The following is a 16,435-nucleotide window of genomic DNA, read 5'->3' on the forward strand; positions in this document are numbered from 1 at the left end:
GCTGTCAGCGCTGTATGTCACGGAGCTGCTGTCAGCGCTGTATGTCACGGAGCTGCTGTCAGCGCTGTATGTCACGGAGCTGCTGTCAGCGCTGTATGTCACGGAGCTGCTGTCAGCGCTGTATGTCACGGAGCTGCTGTCAGCGCTGTATGTCACGGAGCTGCTGTCAGCGCTGTATGTCACGGAGCTGCTGTCAGCGCTGTATGTCACGGTGCTGATGTCAGTGCTCTGTATTACGGTGCTGCTGTCAGTGCTCTGTATCTCCTGCACCCTCTTGTTTGCCTACCCTGGTCCCTGACCTTCCCTCTCCTCCATTGCCTTCATTAGCTCCATAGTCCTGAATTGTCAGAACAATTTCCCAAATAAAAAAAAAATGCTTGTAGTTATCGATCCCAAATTCACCTCATACATGTATTATGCTATTGTCCAGGTGGTGGGACTACGTGCTACCCCCTAATAATTACCCCGTGGCCGCAAATTCGACCTAAAGGTTTGCGAAATTCGCCTCCCATTGAAGTCAATGGAGCCCGCGGCGAACGGTCGTTTTCGCGAACGTTTGTGTCCGTTCGCGTTTCGCGTTCGCGAAACGTCCCGTCGGAAGTTCGTCCATCACTAATAACCACTACACTACAGAAACCCATTCATGCTGTTTTTTTGAGCCTTGCAAACCGAAAGTCTACCCTAAAGTAAGATCGGTGAAAAAAGCTGCTGAAAGCGACATTGACAATAAGCACAAGCGCGCTCAAATTGTTTCTGCCCGATTTCGAACCGGGGACCTTTAGCGTGTTAGGCAAACGTGATAACCACTACACTACAGAAACCCATCACAACAGCACTTTACGGGTTGGTTGCTCGGAGGTTGGGGTCACTGTATTAGCTATTATTTGCTTCTGGTTGGTTGATAACCTGAGTTCAGTTTACCGTCCTTGCAAATGATACTCTTTGGTAATGAAGCAAAGAAGGAAGAAAGCCCATCTCGGATGCCTAACTTGATACAAATAACATCCTCAAAACAGCCAGTACTGGCAAGATACACTGAGTCATGGATATCACCTCTAGCTTTTCCACACACTTTTCTCACCAGGTCAGCTGAAAACATACGCCAATGGTCGTCAGGTTTTCCAGCTCAGCTGACTAAGCAGGAGAACCAAAGTCCACATTCCAATTGCCTTTGGGTCCAGAAAACAAGTTTGCCTAAACACCAAACACTTACAGCGATGGTCAGCTCATAAACAGTGAAGAAAAAGAGCTCACATTGAAGGTGTTGCACCTAAACTGTGCTTTGTATTGGCAGATTTGGCTTACGGCTGCCAGAGGGGCAAGGCATGGCAAGAGCTTTGAGTTTGCCAGACTGTGAAAAAGTTAAAGGTAAGCACTGTTTCTGCCCGGTTTCGAACCGGGGTCCTTTCGCGTGTGAGGCGAACGTGATAACCACTACACTACAGAAACCCATTCATGCTGTTTTTTTGAGCCTTGCAAACCGAAAGTCTACCCTAAAGTAAGATCGGTGAAAAGAGCTGCTGAAAGCGACATTGACAAAAAGCACTAGCGCGCTCAAATTGTTTCTGCCCGGTTTGAACCGGGGACCTTTCGCGTGTTAGGTGAACATGATAACCACTACACTACAGAAACATATCACGACAGCACTTTTCGGGTTGGTTGCTCGGAGGTTGGGGTCACCGTATTAGCTATTATTTGCTTCTGGTTGGTTGATAACCTGAGTTCAGTTTACCTTCCTTGCAAATGATACTCTTTGGTAATGAAGCAAAGAAGGAAGAAAGCCCATCTCGGATGCCTAACTTGATACAAATAACATCCTCAAAACAGCCAGTACTGGCAAGATACACTGAGTCATGGATATCACCTCTAGCTTTTCCACACACTTTTCTCACCAGGTCAGCTGAAAACATACGCCAATGGTCGTCAGGTTTTCCAGCTCAGCTGACTAAGCAGGAGAACCAAAGTCCACATTCCAATTGCCTTTGGGTCCAGAAAACAAGTTTGCCTAAACGCCAAACACTTACAGCGATGGTCAGCTCATAAACAGTGAAGAAAAAGAGCTCACATTGAAGGTGTTGCACCTAAACTGTGCTTTGTATTGGCAGATTTGGCTTACGGCTGCCAGAGGAGCAAGGCATGGCAAGAGCTTTGAGTTTGCCAGACTGTGAAAAAGTTAAAGGTAAGCACTGTTTCTGCCCGGTTTCGAACGGGGATCTTTCGCGTGTGAGGCGAACGTGATAACCACTACACTACAGAAACCCATTCATGCTGTTTTTTTGAGCCTTGCAAACCGAAAGTCTACCCTAAAGTAAGATCGGTGAAAAAAGCTGCTGAAAGCGACGTTGACAATAAGCACAAGCGCGCTCAAATTGTTTCTGCCCGATTTCGAACCGGGGACCTTTAGCGTGTTAGGCGAACGTGATAACCACTACACTACAGAAACCCATCACAACAGCACTTTACGGGTTGGTTGCTCGGAGGTTGGGGTCACTGTATTAGCTATTATTTGCTTCTGGTTGGTTGATAACCTGAGTTCAGTTTACCGTCCTTGCAAATGATACTCTTTGGTAATGAAGCAAAGAAGGAAGAAAGCCCATCTCGGATGCCTAACTTGATACAAATAACATCCTCAAAACAGCCAGTACTGGCAAGATACACTGAGTCATGGATATCACCTCTAGCTTTTCCACACACTTTTCTCACCAGGTCAGCTGAAAACATACGCCAATGGTCGTCAGGTTTTCCAGCTCAGCTGACTAAGCAGGAGAACCAAAGTCCACATTCCAATTGCCTTTGGGTCCAGAAAACAAGTTTGCCTAAACACCAAACACTTACAGCGATGGTCAGCTCATAAACAGTGAAGAAAAAGAGCTCACATTGAAGGTGTTGCACCTAAACTGTGCTTTGTATTGGCAGATTTGGCTTACGGCTGCCAGAGGGGCAAGGCATGGCAAGAGCTTTGAGTTTGCCAGACTGTGAAAAAGTTAAAGGTAAGCACTGTTTCTGCCCGGTTTCGAACCGGGGTCCTTTCGCGTGTGAGGCGAACGTGATAACCACTACACTACAGAAACCCATTCATGCTGTTTTTTTGAGCCTTGCAAACCGAAAGTCTACCCTAAAGTAAGATCGGTGAAAAGAGCTGCTGAAAGCGACATTGACAAAAAGCACTAGCGCGCTCAAATTGTTTCTGCCCGGTTTCGAACCGGGGACCTTTCGCGTGTTAGGTGAACATGATAACCACTACACTACAGAAACATATCACGACAGCACTTTTCGGGTTGAATGCTCGGAGGTTGGGGTCACCGTATTAGCTATTATTTGCTTCTGGTTGGTTGATAACCTGAGTTCAGTTTACCGTCCTTGCAAATGATACTCTTTGGTAATGAAGCAAAGAAGGAAGAAAGCCCATCTCGGATGCCTAACTTGATACAAATAACATCCTCAAAACAGCCAGTACTGGCAAGATACACTGAGTCATGGATATCACCTCTAGCTTTTCCACACACTTTTCTCACCAGGTCAGCTGAAAACATACGCCAATGGTCGTCAGGTTTTCCAGCTCAGCTGACTAAGCAGGAGAACCAAAGTCCACATTCCAATTGCCTTTGGGTCCAGAAAACAAGTTTGCCTAAACGCCAAACACTTACAGCGATGGTCAGCTCATAAACAGTGAAGAAAAAGAGCTCACATTGAAGGTGTTGCACCTAAACTGTGCTTTGTATTGGCAGATTTGGCTTACGGCTGCCAGAGGAGCAAGGCATGGCAAGAGCTTTGAGTTTGCCAGACTGCGAAAAAGTTAAAGGTAAGCACTGTTTCTGCCCGGTTTCGAACAGGGATCTTTCGCGTGTGAGGCGAACGTGATAACCACTACACTACAGAAACCCATTCATGCTGTTTTTTTGAGCCTTGCAAACCGAAAGTCTACCCTAAAGTAAGATCGGTGAAAAAAGCTGCTGAAAGCGACATTGACAATAAGCACAAGCGCGCTCAAATTGTTTCTGCCCGATTTCGAACCGGGGACCTTTAGCGTGTTAGGCGAACGTGATAACCACTACACTACAGAAACCCATCACAACAGCACTTTACGGGTTGGTTGCTCGGAGGTTGGGGTCACCGTATTAGCTATTATTTGCTTCTGGTTGGTTGATAACCTGAGTTCAGTTTACCGTCCTTGCAAATGATACTCTTTGGTAATGAAGCAAAGAAGGAAGAAAGCCCATCTCGGATGCCTAACTTGATACAAATAACATCCTCAAAACAGCCAGTACTGGCAAGATACACTGAGTCATGGATATCACCTCTAGCTTTTCCACACACTTTTCTCACCAGGTCAGCTGAAAACATACGCCAATGGTCGTCAGGTTTTCCAGCTCAGCTGACTAAGCAGGAGAACCAAAGTCCACATTCCAATTGCCTTTGGGTCCAGAAAACAAGTTTGCCTAAACACCAAACACTTACAGCGATGGTCAGCTCATAAACAGTGAAGAAAAAGAGCTCACATTGAAGGTGTTGCACCTAAACTGTGCTTTGTATTGGCAGATTTGGCTTACGGCTGCCAGAGGGGCAAGGCATGGCAAGAGCTTTGAGTTTGCCAGACTGTGAAAAAGTTAAAGGTAAGCACTGTTTCTGCCCGGTTTCGAACCGGGGTCCTTTCGCGTGTGAGGCGAACGTGATAACCACTACACTACAGAAACCCATTCATGCTGTTTTTTTGAGCCTTGCAAACCGAAAGTCTACCCTAAAGTAAGATCGGTGAAAAGAGCTGCTGAAAGCGACATTGACAAAAAGCACTAGCGCGCTCAAATTGTTTCTGCCCGGTTTGAACCGGGGACCTTTCGCGTGTTAGGTGAACATGATAACCACTACACTACAGAAACATATCACGACAGCACTTTTCGGGTTGGTTGCTCGGAGGTTGGGGTCACCGTATTAGCTATTATTTGCTTCTGGTTGGTTGATAACCTGAGTTCAGTTTACCTTCCTTGCAAATGATACTCTTTGGTAATGAAGCAAAGAAGGAAGAAAGCCCATCTCGGATGCCTAACTTGATACAAATAACATCCTCAAAACAGCCAGTACTGGCAAGATACACTGAGTCATGGATATCACCTCTAGCTTTTCCACACACTTTTCTCACCAGGTCAGCTGAAAACATACGCCAATGGTCGTCAGGTTTTCCAGCTCAGCTGACTAAGCAGGAGAACCAAAGTCCACATTCCAATTGCCTTTGGGTCCAGAAAACAAGTTTGCCTAAACGCCAAACACTTACAGCGATGGTCAGCTCATAAACAGTGAAGAAAAAGAGCTCACATTGAAGGTGTTGCACCTAAACTGTGCTTTGTATTGGCAGATTTGGCTTACGGCTGCCAGAGGAGCAAGGCATGGCAAGAGCTTTGAGTTTGCCAGACTGTGAAAAAGTTAAAGGTAAGCACTGTTTCTGCCCGGTTTCGAACGGGGATCTTTCGCGTGTGAGGCGAACGTGATAACCACTACACTACAGAAACCCATTCATGCTGTTTTTTTGAGCCTTGCAAACCGAAAGTCTACCCTAAAGTAAGATCGGTGAAAAAAGCTGCTGAAAGCGACGTTGACAATAAGCACAAGCGCGCTCAAATTGTTTCTGCCCGATTTCGAACCGGGGACCTTTAGCGTGTTAGGCGAACGTGATAACCACTACACTACAGAAACCCATCACAACAGCACTTTACGGGTTGGTTGCTCGGAGGTTGGGGTCACTGTATTAGCTATTATTTGCTTCTGGTTGGTTGATAACCTGAGTTCAGTTTACCGTCCTTGCAAATGATACTCTTTGGTAATGAAGCAAAGAAGGAAGAAAGCCCATCTCGGATGCCTAACTTGATACAAATAACATCCTCAAAACAGCCAGTACTGGCAAGATACACTGAGTCATGGATATCACCTCTAGCTTTTCCACACACTTTTCTCACCAGGTCAGCTGAAAACATACGCCAATGGTCGTCAGGTTTTCCAGCTCAGCTGACTAAGCAGGAGAACCAAAGTCCACATTCCAATTGCCTTTGGGTCCAGAAAACAAGTTTGCCTAAACACCAAACACTTACAGCGATGGTCAGCTCATAAACAGTGAAGAAAAAGAGCTCACATTGAAGGTGTTGCACCTAAACTGTGCTTTGTATTGGCAGATTTGGCTTACGGCTGCCAGAGGGGCAAGGCATGGCAAGAGCTTTGAGTTTGCCAGACTGTGAAAAAGTTAAAGGTAAGCACTGTTTCTGCCCGGTTTCGAACCGGGGTCCTTTCGCGTGTGAGGCGAACGTGATAACCACTACACTACAGAAACCCATTCATGCTGTTTTTTTGAGCCTTGCAAACCGAAAGTCTACCCTAAAGTAAGATCGGTGAAAAGAGCTGCTGAAAGCGACATTGACAAAAAGCACTAGCGCGCTCAAATTGTTTCTGCCCGGTTTCGAACCGGGGACCTTTAGCGTGTTAGGCGAACGTGATAACCACTACACTACAGAAACCCATCACAACAGCACTTTACGGGTTGGTTGCTCGGAGGTTGGGGTCACCGTATTAGCTATTATTTGCTTCTGGTTGGTTGATAACCTGAGTTCAGTTTACCGTCCTTGCAAATGATACTCTTTGGTAATGAAGCAAAGAAGGAAGAAAGCCCATCTCGGATGCCTAACTTGATACAAATAACATCCTCAAAACAGCCAGTACTGGCAAGATACACTGAGTCATGGATATCACCTCTAGCTTTTCCACACACTTTTCTCACCAGGTCAGCTGAAAACATACGCCAATGGTCGTCAGGTTTTCCAGCTCAGCTGACTAAGCAGGAGAACCAAAGTCCACATTCTAATTGCCTTTGGGTCCAGAAAACAAGTTTGCCTAAACACCAAACACTTACAGCGATGGTCAGCTCATAAACAGTGAAGAAAAAGAGCTCACATTGAAGGTGTTGCACCTAAACTGTGCTTTGTATTGGCAGATTTGGCTTACGGCTGCCAGAGGGGCAAGGCATGGCAAGAGCTTTGAGTTTGCCAGAATGTGAAAAAGTTAAAGGTAAGCACTGTTTCTGCCCGGTTTCGAACCGGGGACCTTTCGCGTGTGAGGCGAACGTGATAACCACTACACTACAGAAACCCATTCATGCTGTTTTGTTGAGCCTTGCAAACCGAAAGTCTACCCTAAAGTAAGATCTGTGAAAAGAGCTGCTGAAAGCGACATTGACAAAAAGCACTAGCGCACTCAAATTGTTTCTGCCCGGTTTCGAACCAGGGACCTTTCGCGTGTTAGGCGAACGTGATAACCACTACACTACAGAAACCTATCACGACAGCACTTTTCAAGTTGGTTGTTCGGAGGTTGGGGTCACCGTATTAGCTATTATTTGCTTCTGGTTGGTTGATAACCTGAGTTCAGTTTACCGTCCTTGCAAATGATACTCTTTGGTAATGAAGCAAAGAAGGAAGAAAGCCCATCTCGGATGCCTAACTTGATACAAATAACATCCTCAAAACAGCCAGTACTGGCAAGATACACTGAGTCATGGATATCACCTCTAGCTTTTCCACACACTTTTCTCACCAGGTCAGCTGAAAACATACGCCAATGGTCGTCAGGTTTTCCAGCTCAGCTGACTAAGCAGGAGAACCAAAGTCCACATTCCAATTGCCTTTGGGTCCAGAAAACAAGTTTGCCTAAACACCAAACACTTACAGCGATGGTCAGCTCATAAACAGTGAAGAAAAAGAGCTCACATTGAAGGTGTTGCACCTAAACTGTGCTTTGTATTGGCAGATTTGGCTTACGGCTGCCAGAGGGGCAAGGCATGGCAAGAGCTTTGAGTTTGCCAGACTGTGAAAAAGTTAAAGGTAAGCACTGTTTCTGCCCGGTTTCGAACCGGGGACCTTTCGCGTGTGAGGCGAACGTGATAACCACTACACTACAGAAACCCATTCATGCTGTTTTTTTGAGCCTTGCAAACCGAAAGTCTACCCTAAAGTAAGATCGGTGAAAAGAGCTGCTGAAAGCGACATTGACAAAAAGCACTAGCGCGCTCAAATTGTTTCTGCCCGGTTTCGAACCGAGGACCTTTCGCGTGTTAGGCGAACGTGATAACCACTACACTACAGAAACCTATCACGACAGCACTTTTCGGGTTGGTTGCTCGGAGGTTGGGGTCACCGTATTAGCTATTATTTGCTTCTGGTTGGTTGATAACCTGAGTTCAGTTTACCGTCCTTGCAAATGATACTCTTTGGTAATGAAGCAAAGAAGGAAGAAAGCCCATCTCGGATGCCTAACTTGATACAAATAACATCCTCAAAACAGCCAGTACTGGCAAGATACACTGAGTCATGGATATCACCTCTAGCTTTTCCACACACTTTTCTCACCAGGTCAGCTGAAAACATACGCCAATGGTCGTCAGGTTTTCCAGCTCAGCTGACTAAGCAGGAGAACCAAAGTCCACATTCCAATTGCCTTTGGGTCCAGAAAACAAGTTTGCCTAAACACCAAACACTTACAGCGATGGTCAGCTCATAAACAGTGAAGAAAAAGAGCTCACATTGAAGGTGTTGCACCTAAACTATGCTTTGTATTGGCAGATTTGGCTTACGGCTGCTAGAGGGGCAAGGCATGGCAAGAGCTTTGAGTTTGCCAGACTGTGAAAAAGTTAAAGGTAAGCACTGTTTCTGCCCGGTTTCGAACCGGGGTCCTTTCGCGTGTGAGGCGAACGTGATAACCACTACACTACAGAAACCCATTCATGCTGTTTTTTTGAGCCTTGCAAACCGAAAGTCTACCCTAAAGTAAGATCGGTGAAAAGAGCTGCTGAAAGCGACATTGACAAAAAGCACTAGCGCGCTCAAATTGTTTCTGCCCGGTTTCGAACCGGGGACCTTTCGCGTGTTAGGTGAACATGATAACCACTACACTACAGAAACATATCACGACAGCACTTTTCGGGTTGAATGCTCGGAGGTTGGGGTCACCGTATTAGCTATTATTTGCTTCTGGTTGGTTGATAACCTGAGTTCAGTTTACCGTCCTTGCAAATGATACTCTTTGGTAATGAAGCAAAGAAGGAAGAAAGCCCATCTCGGATGCCTAACTTGATACAAATAACATCCTCAAAACAGCCAGTACTGGCAAGATACACTGAGTCATGGATATCACCTCTAGCTTTTCCACACACTTTTCTCACCAGGTCAGCTGAAAACATACGCCAATGGTCGTCAGGTTTTCCAGCTCAGCTGACTAAGCAGGAGAACCAAAGTCCACATTCCAATTGCCTTTGGGTCCAGAAAACAAGTTTGCCTAAACGCCAAACACTTACAGCGATGGTCAGCTCATAAACAGTGAAGAAAAAGAGCTCACATTGAAGGTGTTGCACCTAAACTGTGCTTTGTATTGGCAGATTTGGCTTACGGCTGCCAGAGGAGCAAGGCATGGCAAGAGCTTTGAGTTTGCCAGACTGCGAAAAAGTTAAAGGTAAGCACTGTTTCTGCCCGGTTTCGAACAGGGATCTTTCGCGTGTGAGGCGAACGTGATAACCACTACACTACAGAAACCCATTCATGCTGTTTTTTTGAGCCTTGCAAACCGAAAGTCTACCCTAAAGTAAGATCGGTGAAAAAAGCTGCTGAAAGCGACATTGACAATAAGCACAAGCGCGCTCAAATTGTTTCTGCCCGATTTCGAACCGGGGACCTTTAGCGTGTTAGGCGAACGTGATAACCACTACACTACAGAAACCCATCACAACAGCACTTTACGGGTTGGTTGCTCGGAGGTTGGGGTCACCGTATTAGCTATTATTTGCTTCTGGTTGGTTGATAACCTGAGTTCAGTTTACCGTCCTTGCAAATGATACTCTTTGGTAATGAAGCAAAGAAGGAAGAAAGCCCATCTCGGATGCCTAACTTGATACAAATAACATCCTCAAAACAGCCAGTACTGGCAAGATACACTGAGTCATGGATATCACCTCTAGCTTTTCCACACACTTTTCTCACCAGGTCAGCTGAAAACATACGCCAATGGTCGTCAGGTTTTCCAGCTCAGCTGACTAAGCAGGAGAACCAAAGTCCACATTCCAATTGCCTTTGGGTCCAGAAAACAAGTTTGCCTAAACACCAAACACTTACAGCGATGGTCAGCTCATAAACAGTGAAGAAAAAGAGCTCACATTGAAGGTGTTGCACCTAAACTGTGCTTTGTATTGGCAGATTTGGCTTACGGCTGCCAGAGGGGCAAGGCATGGCAAGAGCTTTGAGTTTGCCAGACTGTGAAAAAGTTAAAGGTAAGCACTGTTTCTGCCCGGTTTCGAACCGGGGTCCTTTCGCGTGTGAGGCGAACGTGATAACCACTACACTACAGAAACCCATTCATGCTGTTTTTTTGAGCCTTGCAAACCGAAAGTCTACCCTAAAGTAAGATCGGTGAAAAGAGCTGCTGAAAGCGACATTGACAAAAAGCACTAGCGCGCTCAAATTGTTTCTGCCCGGTTTGAACCGGGGACCTTTCGCGTGTTAGGTGAACATGATAACCACTACACTACAGAAACATATCACGACAGCACTTTTCGGGTTGGTTGCTCGGAGGTTGGGGTCACCGTATTAGCTATTATTTGCTTCTGGTTGGTTGATAACCTGAGTTCAGTTTACCTTCCTTGCAAATGATACTCTTTGGTAATGAAGCAAAGAAGGAAGAAAGCCCATCTCGGATGCCTAACTTGATACAAATAACATCCTCAAAACAGCCAGTACTGGCAAGATACACTGAGTCATGGATATCACCTCTAGCTTTTCCACACACTTTTCTCACCAGGTCAGCTGAAAACATACGCCAATGGTCGTCAGGTTTTCCAGCTCAGCTGACTAAGCAGGAGAACCAAAGTCCACATTCCAATTGCCTTTGGGTCCAGAAAACAAGTTTGCCTAAACGCCAAACACTTACAGCGATGGTCAGCTCATAAACAGTGAAGAAAAAGAGCTCACATTGAAGGTGTTGCACCTAAACTGTGCTTTGTATTGGCAGATTTGGCTTACGGCTGCCAGAGGAGCAAGGCATGGCAAGAGCTTTGAGTTTGCCAGACTGTGAAAAAGTTAAAGGTAAGCACTGTTTCTGCCCGGTTTCGAACGGGGATCTTTCGCGTGTGAGGCGAACGTGATAACCACTACACTACAGAAACCCATTCATGCTGTTTTTTTGAGCCTTGCAAACCGAAAGTCTACCCTAAAGTAAGATCGGTGAAAAAAGCTGCTGAAAGCGACGTTGACAATAAGCACAAGCGCGCTCAAATTGTTTCTGCCCGATTTCGAACCGGGGACCTTTAGCGTGTTAGGCGAACGTGATAACCACTACACTACAGAAACCCATCACAACAGCACTTTACGGGTTGGTTGCTCGGAGGTTGGGGTCACTGTATTAGCTATTATTTGCTTCTGGTTGGTTGATAACCTGAGTTCAGTTTACCGTCCTTGCAAATGATACTCTTTGGTAATGAAGCAAAGAAGGAAGAAAGCCCATCTCGGATGCCTAACTTGATACAAATAACATCCTCAAAACAGCCAGTACTGGCAAGATACACTGAGTCATGGATATCACCTCTAGCTTTTCCACACACTTTTCTCACCAGGTCAGCTGAAAACATACGCCAATGGTCGTCAGGTTTTCCAGCTCAGCTGACTAAGCAGGAGAACCAAAGTCCACATTCCAATTGCCTTTGGGTCCAGAAAACAAGTTTGCCTAAACACCAAACACTTACAGCGATGGTCAGCTCATAAACAGTGAAGAAAAAGAGCTCACATTGAAGGTGTTGCACCTAAACTGTGCTTTGTATTGGCAGATTTGGCTTACGGCTGCCAGAGGGGCAAGGCATGGCAAGAGCTTTGAGTTTGCCAGACTGTGAAAAAGTTAAAGGTAAGCACTGTTTCTGCCCGGTTTCGAACCGGGGTCCTTTCGCGTGTGAGGCGAACGTGATAACCACTACACTACAGAAACCCATTCATGCTGTTTTTTTGAGCCTTGCAAACCGAAAGTCTACCCTAAAGTAAGATCGGTGAAAAGAGCTGCTGAAAGCGACATTGACAAAAAGCACTAGCGCGCTCAAATTGTTTCTGCCCGGTTTCGAACCGGGGACCTTTAGCGTGTTAGGCGAACGTGATAACCACTACACTACAGAAACCCATCACAACAGCACTTTACGGGTTGGTTGCTCGGAGGTTGGGGTCACCGTATTAGCTATTATTTGCTTCTGGTTGGTTGATAACCTGAGTTCAGTTTACCGTCCTTGCAAATGATACTCTTTGGTAATGAAGCAAAGAAGGAAGAAAGCCCATCTCGGATGCCTAACTTGATACAAATAACATCCTCAAAACAGCCAGTACTGGCAAGATACACTGAGTCATGGATATCACCTCTAGCTTTTCCACACACTTTTCTCACCAGGTCAGCTGAAAACATACGCCAATGGTCGTCAGGTTTTCCAGCTCAGCTGACTAAGCAGGAGAACCAAAGTCCACATTCTAATTGCCTTTGGGTCCAGAAAACAAGTTTGCCTAAACACCAAACACTTACAGCGATGGTCAGCTCATAAACAGTGAAGAAAAAGAGCTCACATTGAAGGTGTTGCACCTAAACTGTGCTTTGTATTGGCAGATTTGGCTTACGGCTGCCAGAGGGGCAAGGCATGGCAAGAGCTTTGAGTTTGCCAGAATGTGAAAAAGTTAAAGGTAAGCACTGTTTCTGCCCGGTTTCGAACCGGGGACCTTTCGCGTGTGAGGCGAACGTGATAACCACTACACTACAGAAACCCATTCATGCTGTTTTGTTGAGCCTTGCAAACCGAAAGTCTACCCTAAAGTAAGATCTGTGAAAAGAGCTGCTGAAAGCGACATTGACAAAAAGCACTAGCGCACTCAAATTGTTTCTGCCCGGTTTCGAACCAGGGACCTTTCGCGTGTTAGGCGAACGTGATAACCACTACACTACAGAAACCTATCACGACAGCACTTTTCAAGTTGGTTGTTCGGAGGTTGGGGTCACCGTATTAGCTATTATTTGCTTCTGGTTGGTTGATAACCTGAGTTCAGTTTACCGTCCTTGCAAATGATACTCTTTGGTAATGAAGCAAAGAAGGAAGAAAGCCCATCTCGGATGCCTAACTTGATACAAATAACATCCTCAAAACAGCCAGTACTGGCAAGATACACTGAGTCATGGATATCACCTCTAGCTTTTCCACACACTTTTCTCACCAGGTCAGCTGAAAACATACGCCAATGGTCGTCAGGTTTTCCAGCTCAGCTGACTAAGCAGGAGAACCAAAGTCCACATTCCAATTGCCTTTGGGTCCAGAAAACAAGTTTGCCTAAACACCAAACACTTACAGCGATGGTCAGCTCATAAACAGTGAAGAAAAAGAGCTCACATTGAAGGTGTTGCACCTAAACTGTGCTTTGTATTGGCAGATTTGGCTTACGGCTGCCAGAGGGGCAAGGCATGGCAAGAGCTTTGAGTTTGCCAGAATGTGAAAAAGTTAAAGGTAAGCACTGTTTCTGCCCGGTTTCGAACCGGGGACCTTTCGCGTGTGAGGCGAACGTGATAACCACTACACTACAGAAACCCATTCATGCTGTTTTTTTGAGCCTTGCAAACCGAAAGTCTACCCTAAAGTAAGATCTGTGAAAAGAGCTGCTGAAAGCGACATTGACAAAAAGCACTAGCGCACTCAAATTGTTTCTGCCCGGTTTCGAACCGGGGACCTTTCGCGTGTTAGGCGAACGTGATAACCACTACACTACAGAAACCTATCACGACAGCACTTTTCAAGTTGGTTGTTCGGAGGTTGGGATCACCGTATTAGCTATTATTTGCTTCTGGTTGGTTGATAACCTGAGTTCAGTTTACCGTCCTTGCAAATGATACTCTTTGGTAATGAAGCAAAGAAGGAAGAAAGCCCATCTCGGATGCCTAACTTGATACAAATAACATCCTCAAAACAGCCAGTACTGGCAAGATACACTGAGTCATGGATATCACCTCTAGCTTTTCCACACACTTTTCTCACCAGGTCAGCTGAAAACATACGCCAATGGTCGTCAGGTTTTCCAGCTCAGCTGACTAAGCAGGAGAACCAAAGTCCACATTCCAATTGCCTTTGGGTCCAGAAAACAAGTTTGCCTAAACACCAAACACTTACAGCGATGGTCAGCTCATAAACAGTGAAGAAAAAGAGCTCACATTGAAGGTGTTGCACCTAAACTGTGCTTTGTATTGGCAGATTTGGCTTACGGCTGCCAGAGGGGCAAGGCATGGCAAGAGCTTTGAGTTTGCCAGAATGTGAAAAAGTTAAAGGTAAGCACTGTTTCTGCCCAGTTTCGAACCGGGGACCTTTCGCGTGTGAGGCGAACGTGATAACCACTACACTACAGAAACCCATTCATGCTGTTTGTGTGAGCCTTGCAAACCGAAAGTCTACCCTAAAGTAAGATCTGTGAAAAGAGCTGCTGAAAGCGACATTGACAAAAAGCACTAGCGCACTCAAATTGTTTCTGCCCGGTTTCGAACCGGGGACCTTTCGCGTGTTAGGCGAACGTGATAACCACTACACTACAGAAACCTATCACGACAGCACTTTTCAAGTTGGTTGTTCGGAGGTTGGGGTCACCGTATTAGCTATTATTTGCTTCTGGTTGGTTGATAACCTGAGTTCAGTTTACCGTCCTTGCAAATGATACTCTTTGGTAATGAAGCAAAGAAGGAAGAAAGCCCATCTCGGATGCCTAACTTGATACAAATAACATCCTCAAAACAGCCAGTACTGGCAAGATACACTGAGTCATGGATATCACCTCTAGCTTTTCCACACACTTTTCTCACCAGGTCAGCTGAAAACATACGCCAATGGTCGTCAGGTTTTCCAGCTCAGCTGACTAAGCAGGAGAACCAAAGTCCACATTCCAATTGCCTTTGGGTCCAGAAAACAAGTTTGCCTAAACACCAAACACTTACAGCGATGGTCAGCTCATAAACAGTGAAGAAAAAGAGCTCACATTGAAGGTGTTGCACCTAAACTGTGCTTTGTATTGGCAGATTTGGCTTACGGCTGCCAGAGGGGCAAGGCATGGCAAGAGCTTTGAGTTTGCCAGAATGTGAAAAAGTTAAAGGTAAGCACTGTTTCTGCCCGGTTTCGAACCGGGGACCTTTCGCGTGTGAGGCGAACGTGATAACCACTACACTACAGAAACCCATTCATGCTGTTTTTTTGAGCCTTGCAAACCGAAAGTCTACCCTAAAGTAAGATCTGTGAAAAGAGCTGCTGAAAGCGACATTGACAAAAAGCACTAGCGCACTCAAATTGTTTCTGCCCGGTTTCGAACCGGGGACCTTTCGCGTGTTAGGCGAACGTGATAACCACTACACTACAGAAACCTATCACGACAGCACTTTTCAAGTTGGTTGTTCGGAGGTTGGGGTCACCGTATTAGCTATTATTTGCTTCTGGTTGGTTGATAACCTGAGTTCAGTTTACCGTCCTTGCAAATGATACTCTTTGGTAATGAAGCAAAGAAGGAAGAAAGCCCATCTCGGATGCCTAACTTGATACAAATAACATCCTCAAAACAGCCAGTACTGGCAAGATACACTGAGTCATGGATATCACCTCTAGCTTTTCCACACACTTTTCTCACCAGGTCAGCTGAAAACATACGCCAATGGTCGTCAGGTTTTCCAGCTCAGCTGACTAAGCAGGAGAACCAAAGTCCACATTCCAATTGCCTTTGGGTCCAGAAAACAAGTTTGCCTAAACACCAAACACTTACAGCGATGGTCAGCTCATAAACAGTGAAGAAAAAGAGCTCACATTGAAGGTGTTGCACCTAAACTGTGCTTTGTATTGGCAGATTTGGCTTACGGCTGCCAGAGGGGCAAGGCATGGCAAGAGCTTTGAGTTTGCCAGAATGTGAAAAAGTTAAAGGTAAGCACTGTTTCTGCCCAGTTTCGAACCGGGGACCTTTCGCGTGTGAGGCGAACGTGATAACCACTACACTACAGAAACCCATTCATGCTGTTTGTTTGAGCCTTGCAAACCGAAAGTCTACCCTAAAGTAAGATCTGTGAAAAGAGCTGCTGAAAGCGACATTGACAAAAAGCACTAGCGCACTCAAATTGTTTCTGCCCGGTTTCGAACCGGGGACCTTTCGCGTGTTAGGCGAACGTGATAACCACTACACTACAGAAACCTATCACGACAGCACTTTTCAAGTTGGTTGTTCGGAGGTTGGGGTCACCGTATTAGCTATTATTTGCTTCTGGTTGGTTGATAACCTGAGTTCAGTTTACCGTCCTTGCAAATGATACTCTTTGGTAATGAAGCAAAGAAGGAAGAAAGCCCATCTCGGATGCCTAACTTGATACAAATAACATCCTCAAAACA

The 16,435-nt window shown here is 45.7% G+C and overlaps 16 non-coding genes across 16 annotated transcripts; all 16 read right to left on the reverse strand.

The window, feature by feature from the left end:
* Positions 1-1,376: 1,376 nt before the first annotated feature.
* On the reverse strand, positions 1,377-1,449 carry TRNAV-CAC (transfer RNA valine (anticodon CAC)). Its single transcript has one exon. It is a non-coding gene; the product is annotated as a tRNA-Val (tRNA).
* Positions 1,450-2,998: 1,549 nt separating this feature from the next.
* Positions 2,999-3,071, reverse strand: TRNAV-CAC (transfer RNA valine (anticodon CAC)). The gene has a single exon. It is a non-coding gene; the product is annotated as a tRNA-Val (tRNA).
* A 1,550-nt stretch (positions 3,072-4,621) lies between these two features.
* On the reverse strand, positions 4,622-4,694 carry TRNAV-CAC (transfer RNA valine (anticodon CAC)). Its single transcript has one exon. It is a non-coding gene; the product is annotated as a tRNA-Val (tRNA).
* Positions 4,695-6,243: 1,549 nt separating this feature from the next.
* TRNAV-CAC (transfer RNA valine (anticodon CAC)) lies at positions 6,244-6,316 on the reverse strand. Its single transcript has one exon. It is a non-coding gene; the product is annotated as a tRNA-Val (tRNA).
* A 739-nt stretch (positions 6,317-7,055) lies between these two features.
* On the reverse strand, positions 7,056-7,128 carry TRNAV-CAC (transfer RNA valine (anticodon CAC)). Its single transcript has one exon. It is a non-coding gene; the product is annotated as a tRNA-Val (tRNA).
* Positions 7,129-7,867: 739 nt separating this feature from the next.
* On the reverse strand, positions 7,868-7,940 carry TRNAV-CAC (transfer RNA valine (anticodon CAC)). The gene has a single exon. It is a non-coding gene; the product is annotated as a tRNA-Val (tRNA).
* Positions 7,941-8,679: 739 nt separating this feature from the next.
* On the reverse strand, positions 8,680-8,752 carry TRNAV-CAC (transfer RNA valine (anticodon CAC)). Its single transcript has one exon. It is a non-coding gene; the product is annotated as a tRNA-Val (tRNA).
* Positions 8,753-10,302: 1,550 nt separating this feature from the next.
* Positions 10,303-10,375, reverse strand: TRNAV-CAC (transfer RNA valine (anticodon CAC)). Its single transcript has one exon. It is a non-coding gene; the product is annotated as a tRNA-Val (tRNA).
* Positions 10,376-11,924: 1,549 nt separating this feature from the next.
* TRNAV-CAC (transfer RNA valine (anticodon CAC)) lies at positions 11,925-11,997 on the reverse strand. The gene has a single exon. It is a non-coding gene; the product is annotated as a tRNA-Val (tRNA).
* Positions 11,998-12,736: 739 nt separating this feature from the next.
* TRNAV-CAC (transfer RNA valine (anticodon CAC)) lies at positions 12,737-12,809 on the reverse strand. Its single transcript has one exon. It is a non-coding gene; the product is annotated as a tRNA-Val (tRNA).
* Positions 12,810-13,548: 739 nt separating this feature from the next.
* On the reverse strand, positions 13,549-13,621 carry TRNAV-CAC (transfer RNA valine (anticodon CAC)). The gene has a single exon. It is a non-coding gene; the product is annotated as a tRNA-Val (tRNA).
* Positions 13,622-13,732: 111 nt separating this feature from the next.
* On the reverse strand, positions 13,733-13,805 carry TRNAV-AAC (transfer RNA valine (anticodon AAC)). Its single transcript has one exon. It is a non-coding gene; the product is annotated as a tRNA-Val (tRNA).
* A 739-nt stretch (positions 13,806-14,544) lies between these two features.
* On the reverse strand, positions 14,545-14,617 carry TRNAV-AAC (transfer RNA valine (anticodon AAC)). The gene has a single exon. It is a non-coding gene; the product is annotated as a tRNA-Val (tRNA).
* A 555-nt stretch (positions 14,618-15,172) lies between these two features.
* Positions 15,173-15,245, reverse strand: TRNAV-CAC (transfer RNA valine (anticodon CAC)). The gene has a single exon. It is a non-coding gene; the product is annotated as a tRNA-Val (tRNA).
* Positions 15,246-15,356: 111 nt separating this feature from the next.
* TRNAV-AAC (transfer RNA valine (anticodon AAC)) lies at positions 15,357-15,429 on the reverse strand. Its single transcript has one exon. It is a non-coding gene; the product is annotated as a tRNA-Val (tRNA).
* A 739-nt stretch (positions 15,430-16,168) lies between these two features.
* TRNAV-AAC (transfer RNA valine (anticodon AAC)) lies at positions 16,169-16,241 on the reverse strand. Its single transcript has one exon. It is a non-coding gene; the product is annotated as a tRNA-Val (tRNA).
* Between the last annotated feature and the right edge of the window lie 194 nt (positions 16,242-16,435).

The sequence above is a fragment of the Lithobates pipiens genome, unplaced genomic scaffold, assembly GCF_037356315.1.
Source record: "Lithobates pipiens isolate NorthernLeopardFrog02 unplaced genomic scaffold, aLitPip1_a1.2 Scaffold_8, whole genome shotgun sequence".
In the NCBI taxonomy this organism is placed as follows: Eukaryota; Metazoa; Chordata; class Amphibia; order Anura; family Ranidae; genus Lithobates; species Lithobates pipiens.